This window comes from Physella acuta, unplaced genomic scaffold (assembly GCF_028476545.2).
Source record: "Physella acuta isolate Inbredline_101_S28 unplaced genomic scaffold, ASM2847654v3 ptg000486l, whole genome shotgun sequence".
Lineage (NCBI taxonomy): Eukaryota > Metazoa > Mollusca > Gastropoda > Physidae > Physella > Physella acuta.
In genome coordinates, this window is record NW_026732005.1 from 245664 (window position 1) to 262708 (window position 17045).

Sequence of the window (17045 nt, forward strand, 5' to 3'; positions counted from 1 at the left end):
AGATTGGCTGGTCATTGTGATGGCAGCCATTGTAGAGACCGTGGCTGAACATATATAAACTCTACTTCACCTACACCTCACTTCTAGGAAGGACATATTATATATATATATATATATATATATATATATATATATATATATATATATATATATATATATATATATATATATATATATATATATATATATATATATATACGAGAGAGAGAGAGGAGAGAGAGAGGGAGAGAGAGGGGGAGAGAGGGAGAAAGAGAGAGGGAGAGAGAGAGTGAGATAGAGAGGGAGAGAGAGAGTGAGATCTATAGATAGAAATATTCATCACTAAGTAAAATCGAAGATTGATTCAACAATAACACACCGCATAACAACGTCAAACATTAGCCCTAAACGTAGACAATAAACATGTATTAAACAACAAAGCTAAACCTAGGCCTGACCCAGTAACACAGCCAGATGTAACCCTAAGCCTAACACCAATCCTGCGCATCTGACGTAAGTAAAACAATAAACTACCGGATTCCACTGTCAGCCACGTCCCCCCCCCCCCACAACCAACCTAGCACCGAGATAAGTAGTCCATAAACTACTCGGGTGGACGGCTAATGGAATTGAACCCAACCACCTAGTGAACCCCGACACTTGTCAACCATCGATTGTTTTCCTCTGATGTGGTAGCTTCCCTTGGTGTAGACAATATAAGCACTTTTATCATGAGGGGTTCATCGAGCGGGGAGACAACTCAATAAATAAACCGGATAACTCTGAGGTTTTTGTTTTTAAACTGACTGTTGGAAGTTAAAGATGCGGTGAGTTGAAAAATGTTGCACGGCTCATTGAATGAATTGAAATATGCGTTGAATTATGTGCAAATTAACTGAACTTTGTGTTTGAAGTCAGTTAAAGTATTCTAAAATATGTGGTACATCTTGGTAAGTTTATATGAAATATGTGTTATATCGATAAAAAAGCAGAAGCAAACCAAATGTGCAAATGGACAATAGACTTGGTACACTTTAAAGCTATGCTATGGTGATTGGTTTATTCCCCGTCGCTTGAGTTTATAGTAAACAAATCTCACTCTAGAGAAGGAGTAGTCAGCGGTGGAGAAATCGGTCATTTGGTCAAATGTGGCCAGCAGTAGGACCATCAGCCTTTAGGTCGGTAAGTGGTTGAGATAGGTAGAATGTTTTATTACAGCGTCTGTCTGGCAACAGTGGGTGTTGTGTGGGGAGTGGGGGATGTGGGGGGGGGAGGAGGTTAACAGTGTGTGGGTGTTGTGTGGGGAGTGGGGGATGTGGGGGGGAGGTTAACAGTGTGTGGGTGTTGTAAGATGTGAAGAGGGGGGGGGGGGGGAGGAAGTTGGGAAGAAATGGTTTATAGCGTAGGGAGGGGGTTTGTAATGTAGAAGAGATGGGAGCGGTGGTTGCTATGTGACGGAGGTAGTTATCAGATAGAGTGAGGGGTGAAGTGAGTGAAACAAGGGAGCAGAGAATGTTATAGTGGTTGGAGGGATGATGTAGAGGAGTGGGGTGGTTAATGATGGAGGGTATGAGGTGACAGCTATAGTGGGTATGGGGGTGTCATTGTTTACGATCGTATTGAGACAACATCGAACGACAAGATCGATATCGACCTGCTGTTTTTCACGAGTGAAACAATTGAGATCACGGGGCGTGACAGTTTCACGCGTGAGTGGGTGTGACGTACACAGGTGAGATAACGTCAGCTGATGACGTCGTGCACTCAAGCGTGTCGAGAATTAGAATTTTAAACACGTCAAACATGTCGATTAGAACTGAATGGGTTGGGGATTAATGAATGCAGCGGTACATTGATGGACGGACAAGATACAACAATACAGTGGCAGGCAAGATGTTGGTAGCGGATGTTGATGTTATGTTTGTGTTTGCTGTTGGTGTTGGATGTTGGATGTTGGATGTTGGATGTTGGATGTTGATGTTGGATGTTGATGTTGGATGTTGATGTTGGATGTTGATGTTGGATGTTGATGTTGGATGTTGATGTTGGATGTTGATGTTGGATGTTGATGTTGGATGTTGATGTTGGATGTTGATGTTGGATGTTGATGTTGGATGTTGATGTTGGATGTTGATGTTGGATGTTGATGTTGGATGTTGATGTTGGATGTTGATGTTGGATGTTGATGTTGGATGTTGATGTTGGATGTTGGTGTTGGATGTTGGTGTTGGATGTTGGTGTTGGATGTTGGTGTTGGATGTTGATGTTGGATGTTGATGTTGGATGTTGATTTAATATGTTGGTGTTTGATGTTTGACAGAAAGCGATTGATACTAGGTTTCACGATGAAGTAAACAATAAGTATAACGAAAGAGGCAATGTCATTCAATGAAGCTAAACTTTAGTGAACTTTTATGCGGCTATCAGCCCTCCATTGGCACCAATATCTCTCATTTCCAAAACTTACATCACAAACAGTCAAACACGAACAGAAGCGAAGTTGTCGGATGCCATCTTGTATAGATGACACACGGATGACATTTAGATGACATGTCCAGTGCAGATCTGTGTACGGTTAATTAAACAAAACACTGGACCGAATGCGTGGCGCGAGACATCTAATTATCAAATTATCTTAACTGGCACGTGCGAGATGGAATTCCCGATAAAAACGGAAGTGAGTGATAAAAACTCGCTCATCGGGCAAGATTCTGTTGGAGTTATTTGCCCCTGTTTTTAATGAATACCGGAGCCATGTCCCGAGATTTGCTTACATTTATCTTGATTGATTTTTTTTTCTTTAAAAAGTAGCTATAACTTTAAATCTAGACTAATTTTTTTGTTTGTTTTAGAACTGGGATTTAAAAAAAAAATCTACTTTAGTTAACATTTTTTCTGTACTTGTTATTCTTAAAAAATACCCTTAAATCTTTCTTAAAGTATATAAAAAAAATCTATCCTAAAAATCATTAATAGGTATTGAAAAAAAACGAGTGCATTTCTTTTTTGAAAAGAAATCAAAGTTTATTATGTAAAGCTATCTAAGCTTCTAATTAAAAAAAATCTAGGTTAATTAGTTTTTAACGACTTGATGACAAGAGAAGGGAGCTGACCCAGTAACGAGTGGAGTCTTGTAGTGCAATTCATCACGAGTGATCTGTCAGTGTTTAGTGTAGATGTCAGTGTTTGGTATAGATTACAATGTTTGGTTTTGATGTCAATGTTTGATTTTGATGTCAATGTTTGATTTTGATGTCAATGTTTGGTTTTGATGTCAATGTTTAGAGATGATGTTCTCCCGTGAAACACAAGAAAAACAAAACAATCAACACTAAAAAAAAAAACACAGCAATCATTTAACTTTCATTTTGATGTGTAATATTTTACCAGCTGTGTAACTACGACCCAGTATATATTTGTCAGTATATGTTTATATGTATATATACATATATATGTCAAATGTTAGAATCAGCCTCAAGTGCAGCCAACAACATCTATTAGGTTTGTATAAATAAGAAAAAAAAAATCTTACTTTCAAAGACTGGCTATATTGCTATTATAATCTCCTTACAAATCCCATTTTTCAGAGTAAAGCAATACTCAATCAATTTCTTGGTTGCATAGAAGTGAGTAAATTTGAGTTGGCATTGGTTTCAAATGCCGGTTGGAGGTGACATAGTGTGTCATGGTTTACATCTGAAATGTCATGTGTTGGTTGAATGTCAGGATATGACACAAGGCCGTGTTGGTGAAGTGGTTGTCGTGACGCCAGGAAGTCAGGGGATCGAATCCCACTTGTGTCTGAGGACTGTGATGTCGGTTAAAACTCTACTACCGAGGATCGGTGTCTGATGTGTGTATTTATTTAGTAGACCGGGGATAATTGTAAAATTGATAATAATTGCATGTAATTAGAAACAAGCATTGATTTTAGAGAAGAATAGATAATGATGCTCCGTTTGTTGAAGATAATGTTTTAGTCGCGTGGTTTATATTGTGTGGCTTATGGTGTGTGGTTTATAGTGTGTAGTGTTGGTGTGGTGTTGGTGTGTGCTTAGAATCCGTTCTATATCTGATTTTAGATTAGGGTCAGCCATCTGCACATGACCTAATTAACGAGGATGTTTAAGATAGTTAAACAATTTCCTTGTCGAATGTGTTCTTAGACAATATCGATCCTCTTTTAATGTATCGATTCAGAACGTGCAGCATCTTTTATGACATACAATTTGGTTACAATATGATTACATATGGCCCTTTGTCACACAAGATGTCACCATCTCCAACACATGTGTCACCATCTCCAACACATGTGTCACCATCTCCAACACATGTGTCACCATCTCCAATACATGTGTCACCATCTCCAACACATGTGTCACCATCTCCAACACATGTGTCACCATCTCCAACACATGTGTCACCATCTCCAACACATGTGTCACCATCTCCAACACATGTGTCACCATCTCCAACACATGTGTCACCATCTCCAACACATGTGTCACCATCTCCAACACATGTGTCACCATCTCCAACACATGTGTCACCATCACCAACACATCATGTGTCACCATCTCCAAAACATGTGTCACCATCTCCAACACATGTGTCACCATCTCCATCACATCATGTGTCACCATCTCCAACACATCATGTGTCACCATCTCCAACACATCATGTGTCACCATCTCCAATACATCGTGTGTCACAATTGCCAACACATGTATCACCATTTGTACCTGACTCTGTATCACTACCTGTAATATTCACGCCATGCGTATCACCACCTGTAGCACACCTGTAACATTAGCCACCCCCGCTAGTGACAGGTATCATGATATTCACGTCATGCCCCGTGTATCACCACCTGTAGCCTACCTGTAACATTAGCCACCCCCGCTAGTGACAGGTATCAGGCACATTATTCATTGAGCCAGCTGGTCGAATCGATAGCGCGTTAGCCGACTTCTCCGCTGGGTTCGATCGCCACCTGCCTCGAACGTTTAATTCTGTTCGAAGCGGACTTGCCTTGTATGAACCCAGGGTATCTTGCTCATGTGGGGGGGGGGGTTCTAAGTGCCCCGGGTAACATATTCTAGAGACTAATGTCTGCCCCTGCCATACAGGTGTACGCTCTGGATTCATACTCCTCCCTACATCAAGCTACACCTGTCTGTATACGTCACGTGATAGCCCCTGTTGAAATGTTTAACAACATTCAGACAAGGTATTCATTATCTAATACTTGATCTTTACCACTCAGCCTAAACCTAAAAAAAAATTCCAGATAGATTGTTTTCGCGAATTCCCGTTTCTAAAAATAGCCTAACTCAATGATCTACGTACGTGAGATATATCAGATTGCCTTGTCTCGTCAAGAGGAGATCACTCTCACATCGTCTGGCTGACATCTGCTGGTGCACGCGTAATTCAGGTACACCCAGCATGCTCTCAGCACTCACCCACAGCTAGGCTCGGGGGTGGGGGTGGTGTGTGGCTGGGGTGGGGTGGGGTGGGGGTAAGGAGCTGCAGCTCGTTAGGTCCGTCTTGCACCGCTACAATGTATCGGAATGTCAACAAAGACCACGTGACGCACCTTAATGTCAACACACACCACGTGGTACGCCCTTAAGCCACGTGAGACTGCGACGCTAAAATAGCAGCTAATGAATCATTATCCTAATTAGTCGGCCTGGTAGATATCAGTATAACGGTAATTTTTTCCAAAGCCTATGTAGTTAGACTGGCGATTATAGTAATTACCATCAGGTATAACTTCTCATCTTCTTCTCAAATCGAAACTCGTGAAGCTAAAAATAACAAGAATGTTGTGTTGTATTCTCTATTCTTGGTTGGGGGCTATGAACGTATGTCAAAAGAAAATTGGCGCGGACAGAGATTGTATGCTCAGCGTGACGAAATGTCCTTAAATTGTAAAACTTTCAATTTAATCAGGAGTAGAAAAAATATTAAAAAAATAAAATGATTTTAAAAAAAAATTCTGACGTTATTATTTTTCCGTATTTACGTCGAAAGTGTAATGATTCTACGTTCTTTTGATTTATCAAAATTGTTTGTTTATCTCTTTCGCTTGTGCTTGGTAATTTAATACGATTTTTTAAACATTATATTAATTTATTATTGTTTTTAATTTACTAAATTAGATTACCTGAAAATGTTTTTTTTTTCATTGGTGTTTAGAGCATCTTCTCTATCTCGATTTTTCTGTCACTTAATGAAGGTTTTCGGTGTTTGTCTCAGTTAATGGAGTTTCTCGGTGTTTGTCTCAGTTAATGAAGTTTTTCGGTGTTTACACTCACCACCGGTCCACGTGCTGATATTACAGCCCAGCGCGCCGTTTCTCGCGAGATAATCTCCGAGCCTTTGTTTGAGTTTTGTAAGGAGAGGACGATAAGCGCGGGCATTGGGTGATGTAGCCTTATGTAGCCTGATGTAGCCACTCCTAGCCCGGCTGGTATTGTTTGTTCGTGGAAATGAGAGCGGTTAATTAAAGGCTGAGGTCAGTCCTGGACAAAAAGATTAGGTGGGAAATAATTATCTTCCAAGAAAATACAAACACACGCACATATATAACGATGTGTTTGGGGTGGGAGGTGGAAGGGCACTAGAGCCGGATGTGAGGGAACATCAACTGTGTGGGTTGTGGGTGGGTTGTGGGTGGGTAAATGCCTATCAGGAAACAGCCGTGACGTGGTAAGTATCAAGTGGATTTCAAACACGACCAAACACGACCAAACACGTCAAACCCCAGCAGACGTTCTTCAAACACTGGGGGCTGTACCAACTTCCGGGGCAGAGGTCAGGTCGGCGTGACCTTCTGGTCCAATTAATAGACGGGCTTGACTCACGTGTCATACACTGACCACTCACATGTCATATACTGACCTCTCACATGTCATACACTGACCCCTCACATGTCATACACTGACCCCTCACATGTCATACTATCCACTCACATGTCATATACTGACCAAATCCTTAACAACGCCATGGAACAGACGATCTTCACCGGTGTTTATACTCTAAGAACCGAGAAGTTTTTCGTTTCCTCGTTAATCAGACCCCCCCCCCCCCCTCCCCCAGTCGCAATACTTATAATGTCTGGTCACAGCTCTATTCCTGCATCTAAGAGTTAAATTACCCCCACCCCGCTCTACCCCCTCCTTAGTTGTCACGATGAGACCAGTACGGGTCCACGATGAGACCAGTACGAGGTCACGATAAAAAGATAAATTTGTGAGGTTTGACATACTCGAGTACACTAAGGTCAATCGGAGAGTGATAGATTCATCTCCAGTACAGGGAGATTAGCGGGACTAATCTCCTATCGGGGGGGGGGGATTATTATTTTTTCCTGAACGGGATTATACGAAGATTAAATGGTGAATGTTCACTATTTGGAGTCCCTGGTGTGTGAGCTGTTTCTAGTTCCATTCCACCAAGTGACCCCCTTCATTCCACCAACTGACCCCTTCATACCACCAACTGATCCCTTCAATCCACCAACTGACCACTTCATTCCACCAACTGACCCCTTCATTCCACCAACTGACCCCTTCATTCCACCAACTGACCCCTTCATTCCACCAACTGACCCCTTCATTCCACCAACTGACGCCTTCATTCCACCAACTGACGCCTTCATTCCACCAACTGACCCCTTCATTCCACCAACTGACCCCTTCATTCCACCAACTGACCCCTTCATTCCACCAACTGACCCCTTCATTCCACCAACATTCCGCCAACTGACCCCCTTTATTCCACCAACTGACCCCTTCATTCCACCAACATTCCGCCAACTGACCCCCTTTATTCCACCAACTGACCCCCTTCATTCCACCAACTGACTCCCTTCATTCCACCAACTGACTCCCTTCATTCCACCAACTGACCCCTTCATTCCACCAACTGACCCCTTCATTCAACCAACTGACCCCCCCATTCCACCAACTGACCCCCTTCATTCCACCAACTGACCCCTTCATTCCACCAACTGACCCCTTCATTCCATCAACTGACCCCTTCATTCCACCAACTGACCCCTTCATTCCACCAACATTCCATCAACTGACCCCCTTCATTCCACCAACTGACCCCTTCCTTTCACCAACTGACCCCCTTCATTCCACCAACTGACCCCTTCATTCCACCAACTGACCCCTTCATTCCACCAACTGACCCCTTCATTCCACCAACTAATCCCTTCATTCCACCAACTGACCCCTTCATTCCACCAACTGACCCCTTCATTCCACCAACCGACCCCTCCATTCCACCAACTGACCCCCTTCATTCCACCAACTGACCCCTTCATTCCACCAACTGACCCCCTTCATTCCACCAACTGACCCCTTCATTCAACCAACTGACCCCTTCATTCCACCAACTGACCCCCTTCATTCCACCAACTGACCCCTTCATTCCACCAACTGACCCCCTTCATTCCACCAACTGACCCCTTCATTCCACCAACTGACCCCTTCATTCCACCAACATTCCACCAACTGACCCCCTTCATTCCACCAACTGACCCCCTTCATTCCACCAACTGACCCCTTTCATTCCAGCAACTGACCCCCTTCATTCCACCAACATTCCACCAACTGACCCCTTCATTCCACCAGCTGACCCCCTTCATTCCATCAACTGACCCCCTTCATTCCACCAACAGCTGACCCCTTCATTCCACCAACTGACCCCTTTATTCCACCAACTGACCCCTTCATTCCACCAACTGACCCCTTCATTCCACCAACTGACCCCTTTATTCCACCAACTGACCCCTTCATTCCACCAACTGACCCCTTCATTCCACCAACTGACCCCCTTCATTCCACCAACTGACCCCCTTCATTCCACCAACTGACCCCTTCATTCCACCAACTGACCCCTTCATTCCACCAACTGACCCCTTTATTCCACCAACTGACCTCTTTATTCCACCAACTGACCCCTTTATTCCACCAACTGACCCCTTTATTCCACCAACTGACCCCTTCATTCCACCAACTGACCCCTTCATTCCACCAACTGACCCCTTCATTCCACCAACTGACCCCTTCATTCCACCAACTGACCCCCCCCATTCCACCAACTGACCCCCCCATTCCACCAGCTGACCCCCATTCCACCAACTGATCCCTTCATTCCACCAACTGACCCCTTCATTCCACCAACTGACCCCTTCATTCCACCAACTGACCCCTTCATTCCACCAACTGACCCCTTTATTCCACCAACTGACCCCTTTATTCCACCAACTGACCCCTTTATTCCACCAACTGACCCCTTCATTCCACCAACTGACCCCTTCATTCCACCAACTGACCCCTTCATTCCACCAACTGACCCCTTCATTCCACCAACTGACCCCCCCCATTCCACCAACTGACCCCCCCATTCCACCAGCTGACCCCCATTCCACCAACTGATCCCTTCATTCCACCAACTGACCCCTTCATTCCACCAACTGACCCCTTCATTCCACCAACTGACCCCTTCATTCCACCAACTGACCCCTTTCATTCACCAACTGACCCCTTTCATTCACCAACTGACCCCTTTCATTCACCAACTGACCCCCTTCATTCCACCAACTGACCCCTTCATTCCACCAACTGACCCCTTCATTCCACCAACTGACCCCTTCATTCCACCAACTGACCCCCTTCATTCCACCAACTGACCCCTTCATTCCACCAACTGACCCCTTCATTCCACCAACTGACCCCCTTCATTCCACCAACTGATCCCCTTCATTCCACCAACTGACCCCTTCATTCCACCAACTGACCCCCTTCATTCCACCAACTGACCCCCTTCATTCCACCAGCTGACCCCTTCATTCCACCAACTGACCCCCTTCATTCCACCAACTGACCCCCTTCATTCCACCAACTGACCCCTTCACTCCACCAACCGACCCCTCCATTCCATCAACTAACCCCTTCATTTCACCAAATGATCCCTCCCTGTCACTATTTGAAAATCAACAACAAAAATGTAAACAAAGAATGCATCAACGAAATCCTTCTGTATTAAAGCCGGCATTGTGAACTATTTTTGCCGGTGCCGCCATGTTTGTGTGTGTCGGATTAAAGAAATCACGTGATCCAGGGCTACAGGAAAAAGAAGGAACAAAAAATAAATGGTCGAAAGAAATTTTCTGGCGGGATGGTTTAAGTTTTAGTAAAAGGAGGCTTTAACTGTTTGTGTGTATGTGTGTGTGTGATTATTATTATGACGTTATGTGTGTCCATGTGTTTGTATGTGAAGGAGAGGTTTTGGGATTCGAGGGAGGGGATGTTCAAGTGTGTAGTTGTGTGTGTATGTGTTTGCCTATGTGTTTATGCATAAAGAAGAAAAGTGGTGTGTGTGTGTGGCTGTGTGTGCCTATGTGTGAATGTGTTTGCCTATGTGTGAATGTGTTTGCCTATGTGTGAATGTGTTTGCCTATGTGTGAATGTGTTTGCCTATGTGTGAATGTGTTTGCCTATGTGTGAATGTGTTTGCCTATATGTGTATATGTATAAAGAAGTAAAGTAGTGTGTGTGTGTGGCTGCTATTGTAAAACAATCACAGCTGTAAACAACCTGTGACTTTAATGTGAAATTCGTGTTGGACGGTCACGTGACAAGCCCGCCACAGACTCCCTCCCTCCTCCCCCCCCCCGGCGCGCACACACAGTCCACATGTGGTTGTCTGGGTCGGCCTGTACCGAGCCACACCACAAGCCACATGTGGCTAACAATGTCATCCTGACCTGGCAGGTGAAAGGTCAACCAAATTGCAGCGACAGATTCAAACCCACGTGACCCGTGTCATCAAACCCACGTGACCCGTGTCATCCAACAACTGACCCACATCATTTGACGTCAGTCCACTGACCCCTGTTGTTATCCATCCAGTTGTCCAACTGTTGACCCCTGGGGTTATCAACTGAGACTTGACCTAAACCACGCCCAGCACACGACGCAGACTTCAACAAGCCGACCCACGTTGTCCACAAAATGACCCCTGCAACGGCTTAGAAGACCCACACCTCGCTTAAGCCGTTGAACCCCACGGTCGGGAGTGGGTTATTTAAGGGGGGGGGAGAGGGGGTTATGGCAAATGCAAAAATGCAAAGTGAGTGTTGTTATGGGGTGGGTGTGATGTGGTGTGGGGTTGATGTAAGGTGTGGGTTGGTATGTGGTGAGGGAGGGTGGTGGGATGGGGTAGATTTCTTAGGAATGATGGACGGGCTACAGGAACTAAATAAAAAAAAACAACAAACAAACCATACAACATAAAAAGAACCCAGCCACTCCATCCCTACCCCCCCCCCTCAAAAAAAAAACAACAAAAACAACAGAAGAGCAAATCTATTTAATTATTATTTCGTCTTTAGAAGAAACTTAGTTTATTTTCACCATCTGCTTGAAAGTGAAAATATGACGTCATAAATCAGGTAAAATGTCATCTAGAGCGTGTATTTCGGGCGTGAGTTGTCAGCTCAAATAGTTGGATTAGCGTTAAAAATACGGTATCGTTACAGAATCGATTCCTTTAAAAGTAATCGCTCTGATTGTATCCAACTTTTATTAACGCTTCTTTAACTGCCGATTCTATGCATACATTTATAATGAGAAGCTTCGAAGATAGTTTGTCGATTTGTCGCTCTTATGCGGCGATACTAGGATCTTCCAAATTATCTGTTTTTTTGCGTATATCGATTCCCCAAAAAGTTATCGTTTCAGTGTCAGTATTGGTGTTTCATTTCTATTGTTAATGTGCCAGTATCGTTTAAAGCAGTGAGTTGTTTAGTGAGTATCGATTCTATACCGGTATCGGTTTACCCTTTTTATCGTTTTTCATTTAGGTTCACTTCTGTGTTAGTATCGTTTGTCAACTAGTATCGGTTGTGTGAATATCGAGCAGACGTAGAGCAGATCTCTGCTGGTTGGGTGCAGGGGGACAAAGCCGCGAGACTTGGACGAGATTCTCCTTCAGTTTTCATCAAGGGCCGGAAATTGCTTCAAAAAATGTCCGGGTGACCGGAATATTAGAGTGGGTTTATTTGGTGGAGGAGGTGGAGGCGCAGGTGTTTGGTGGAGTGTGGTGGAACGGTAGGTGTTTAGTGGAGTGGGGTGGTGGAGTGGTGTAGGAACTGCAGGTGTGGTGGAGTGTAGTTATGATATGGTGACTTGGTAAAGCAGATGTTAGAAAAAGGGAGGCAGCTAAGAGATAACAAAGAGACAACAAATAGAACAAAGATAATAACAAAAAAATAACAAAGATATAAAATAGAACAAAAAAAAGGAATAGCAAAAAGATAATAAACCGAAACCACAGAGATAAAAAAAACAACGATATCATAAAAATAAACTAATGATAACTATGAGAAAGAAAGGTAAAAAGAAAAGATTCTCGACAAAGTTTGAACTCACTGAACCAACAATTTAAGGTTGAAAAAGAAAAAAACAACAATAAAGTGAGTGATATTTTGGTCACAGCTAAAACAATACACTGTCGAGAAACGTCTGTTTACGGCTTAAAAAGTAAAGCTTGATCCAAGTGTGGATCACATTATCCAGTGGATTAGCAGGTTTCCCTTTATTAGCCTGACGTCACTTTTTATCATTTTCATGGGATAGTTTCAGAATAATCGGAGCTTAATTAATCTTAATTAGAAATTGTTACAATTAAACCACACAGAAAACCGGAAGTGGGGCAGATCTCGCGAGTGCCAGATTACAGATGAGACAACTCCCAGAATTCCAGAGGTCTGTTAACGACAAAGAAATGTGTTGATCATGTGATACAAAGAAAACGTGGTACACCTGGGGTAACCTGGCATGTCTCCAGCTGTGGTTTGAAGTCACCACCTGTTACGTCATCTGTGTGGTGTAGATAACGTGTCACCATCTATATTGTAAAGTTGGTCTTGATTAAGTTGGTCTTGGTCAAGATTGTCTTGGTAAAGTTTGTCTTGGTAAAGTTTGTCTTGGTAAAGATTGTCGTGGTAAAGTTTGTCTTGGTAAAGTTTGTCTTGGTAAAGTTTGTCTTGGTAAAGTTTGTCTTGGTAAAGTGTGTCTTGGTAAAGTTTGTCTTGGTAAAGTTTGTCTTGGTAAAGTTTGTCTTGGTTAAGTTTGTCTTGGTTAAGTTTGTCTTGGTTAAGTTTGTCTTGGTTAAGTTTGTCTTTGTAAAGTTTGTCGTCTTGGTGAAGTTTGTCGTCTTGGTGAAGTTTGTCGTCTTGGTGAAGTTTGTCGTCTTGGTGAAGTTTGTCGTCTTGGTGAAGTTTGTCGTCTTGGTGAAGTTTGTCGTCTTGGTGAAGTTTGTCGTCTTGGTGAAGTTTGTCGTCTTGGTAAAGTTTGTCGTCTCGGTCAAGATTGTCTTGGTAAAGTGTGTATATTGTTCAGTTTGCTCATACAACAATCCCCCCCCCCCACTCAGTGCTGTTGGCATTACAAATTAGCCAAAAAAAAAACAAAAAAAAACAAACAAGAGAGGAGATCGATGGAGCAATTTTTGTTATCGGCCATTTAGCCCCTGGTCGTAAGGGGAGGTAATGTGGTAGGGATAACTTGTGGGAAGTGGGAAGTTTAACTAGGTCCATTTGTTGGCCAGTGGCCATTTAACTAGGTCCATTTGTTGGCCAGTGGCCATTTAACTAGGTCCATTTGTTGGCCATTGGCCATTTAACTAGGTCCATTTGTTGGCCATTGGCCATTTAACTAGGTCCATTTGTTGGCCATTGGCCATTTAACTAGGTCCATTTGTTGGCCATTGGCCATTTAACTAGGTCCATTTGTTGGCCATTGGCCATTTAACTAGGTCCATTTGTTGGCCATTGGCCATTTAACTAGGTCCATCTGTTGGCCATTGGCCATTTAACTAGGTCCATCTGTTGGCCACTGGCCATTTAACTAGGTCCATTTGAAGGCCAGTGGCCATTTAACTAGGTCCATTTATTGGCCAGTGGCCATTTAACTAGGTCCATTTGTTGGTCAGTGGCCATTTAACTAGGTCCATTTGTTGGCCATTGGCCATTTAACTAGGTCCATTTTTGGTCAGTGGCCATTTAACTAGGTCCATTTGTTGGCCAGTGGCCATTTAACTAGGTCCATCTGTTAGCCATTTAGTTGGCCATTTAACTAGGTCCATCCGTTTGCTAGTGGCAATTTAACTAGGTCCATTTGTTGGCTAGTGGCCATTTAACTAGGTCCATTTGTTGGCCAGTGGCCATTTTATCACCTTATCCTGTTCGTGCCCAAGACGCAAGAGACAGATAAAGTAGAGTTCATCTGTTTCAATGACCTAGGCATACAGGGTGATAGTGTGGTCAGCACTATGTCCAACCTCATAACTTCAAGACAGGTATCCATCAGAGCTGATACTACTCAGGATCATTCTACAATCCCGAACCCGGGATCCGAACTCGAGACTATTGGAATGAGCAGTCGTAAGCCCTACCATTCGATTTCGCCATTCATCTAGACTAGGTGTAGTTGTCAATCAACAAGTTCGAAAGTATATATGATACGTGTAATGAACTTATTTAGACCAACATGTTGAAAAATTATGGGATATGTCTGGAGGAGTAGTGGGGGGGGGGGGGGGGGAGGTAAAAACTAAGAAACCGCAAGGTCGCAAGAAGAATTTTATTTTTTAGTTTGAATATTTTAAAGTATATAAAAACCCACCAAGGAGATCTATTTTTGGACTAAGTATTTAGAATTTACATTTTTTCTTGAAGTTTTTATAAAGAAATGCATTGAATATTATTTGGATAGTTTAAAAGCTCAGCAGTTTCAAATCTAATAGGTTAAAACGGGTTTGGCTTGATCAAGTGCTCGGGGAATGGATGTGACGTCAAACGTCTGTCAACAGGGAATTATGGGTAATCCTCGCATTTACTCGGCCTTGTGAACCCGCTACTGGAAGTAATGGAGCAATAAATGTTGCCCAAAGATGGGACAAAAATAAATGTTGCCCACAAAAGTAAATGTTGCCCACAAAAATAAATGTTGCCCACAAAAATAAATGTTGCCCAAAGATGGGACAAAAACAAATGTTGCCCAAAGATGTAGAAGCAAAAAAAATGTTGCCCAATTTGATGAAAAAATAGTCGACAAAGATGTTCGAGAACACAAAAATTTGAATTCACAGCCCATAAACTATGTTGATATGGAGTGGCCATATAGATATACACAGTACAACTTTAATTTGGCAGAGAAGTTCGAACTACGCTTTAATTATGTTCACGGAGGTCCATGTCTAGCACCAAGTGTGACCATCCTCATGTCCAGTAAAGTGAGGGGGGAGGGAGTGGGGGAATACTTGTCCGACTTCTGATAGTCTGTTGCTGTGAAGTATCGGTTTGTCGTCTGCTGAAGTGTGTGTGTGTGTGGGGGGGGGGGGTGAGGGGTGGAGGTGCCAGCAGACAGATAGGAATTGATGGAGTGGCTCTTTAGAGGACATGAGAGTGGCCGTAGACTGGCCAGAGGACTGGCCACACGGCTGGCCACTTGGTACTAGACATGGTCGTCAATACCACTCATCTTTCCCTACCCTACCCACCACCCCCGCCACACTCATCGATACTAAAATCCCACCCTCACCCCAGCCCCCATTCAAGCCCGCTCCCCACTGCTCCCCACCGCTACCCTACCTCACCACTTCAACCTCACTCCACCCACTCTACACTCTCTCCCTCTCCCTCCCCTTCCCTACAGTCCGGTTGAAACAAATCTTACCAACAAGCCGGACTTGCCTCTTCAGACAGTTAGTATTGCCTCTAGCGATACTTGTTAGTATTGGCTCTAGCGATACTTCTAACCCAAACCCCACCCACACTGCCCTATCTCCTGACTCTAGCACTAATCTGAAACAAAATTTGCCTACTTCTAACCGAATCAATCGTGGTCCCCCTTTACAATTTCCGCAATATGAAACATTTGAGAACGTCAAATCGATAACAACTCACATTTTTCTAATACCATCTCATAACGTACCCTCATCATGTTTTATATAAATGTCATATCAATATGTCATTATTTGTAAGCTACAAGACCTAGTCTGAATATCAAAGGTCACAGTGATTGTGATGACGTGGTGATTTTATACTGCTCATAATAAAAGCCGCGTGGTTTGTTCTAAAAATAGAGTCGTGTGTTGACATGCATTCTAGCTCATAACAACATAGACAGGAAGATTGTATTGGAAGGGGGTGGATGGGGGTGGGAGGGGGTGGGTGGGGTGAATGTCGTGTAGTGACATAGATCTAGAAAGATTCACTGATGGACAGAAAAATTATGTTAGGAGAGTGTGATAGACAGAAATATTCAGTTGGGAGAATATGTGATAGACAGAAATATTCAGTTGGGAGAATATGTGATAGACAGAAAGATTCAGTTGGGAGAATATGTGATAGACAGAAAGATTCAGTTGGGAGAATATGTGATAGACAGAAAGATTCTGTTGGGAGAATATGTGATAGACAGAAAGATTCTGTTGGGAGAATATGTGATAGACAGAAAGATTCTGTTGGGAGAATATGTGATAGACAGAAAGATTCTGTTGGGAGAATATGTGATAGACAGAAAGATTCTGTTGGGAGAGTGTGATAGACAGAAAGATTCTGTTGGGAGAATATGTGATAGACAGAAAGATTCTGTTGGGAGAATATGTGATAGACAGAAAGATTCTGTTGGGAGAGTGTGATAGACAGAAAGATTCTGTTGGGAGAGTGATAGAAAAAACAGAGGCGACAAGTTAAGAGCTCTCAAATTGTTTCACATGAAGGCCGCCTGGGATGAGTAGTGCTGGAGGATTAAGTGGGAAATTGGTCACGCTTCATTGAACACCATTCCCAGACGCTTCGGCTGTGTGGGTGGGGGTGGGGGGGGGGAGGGGGGAGGAGAAAGTGGGTCATTCTGTCAAGGCCAAAGAGATCCTGGTTGTAGAGACGGGTAGAGGTGGCAGCGTCACCCAGTCTGGTTGTCGGCGTCACCCAGTCTGGTTGTCGGCCAGCCTGTTGTCGTGTATAGCGCTAGGAT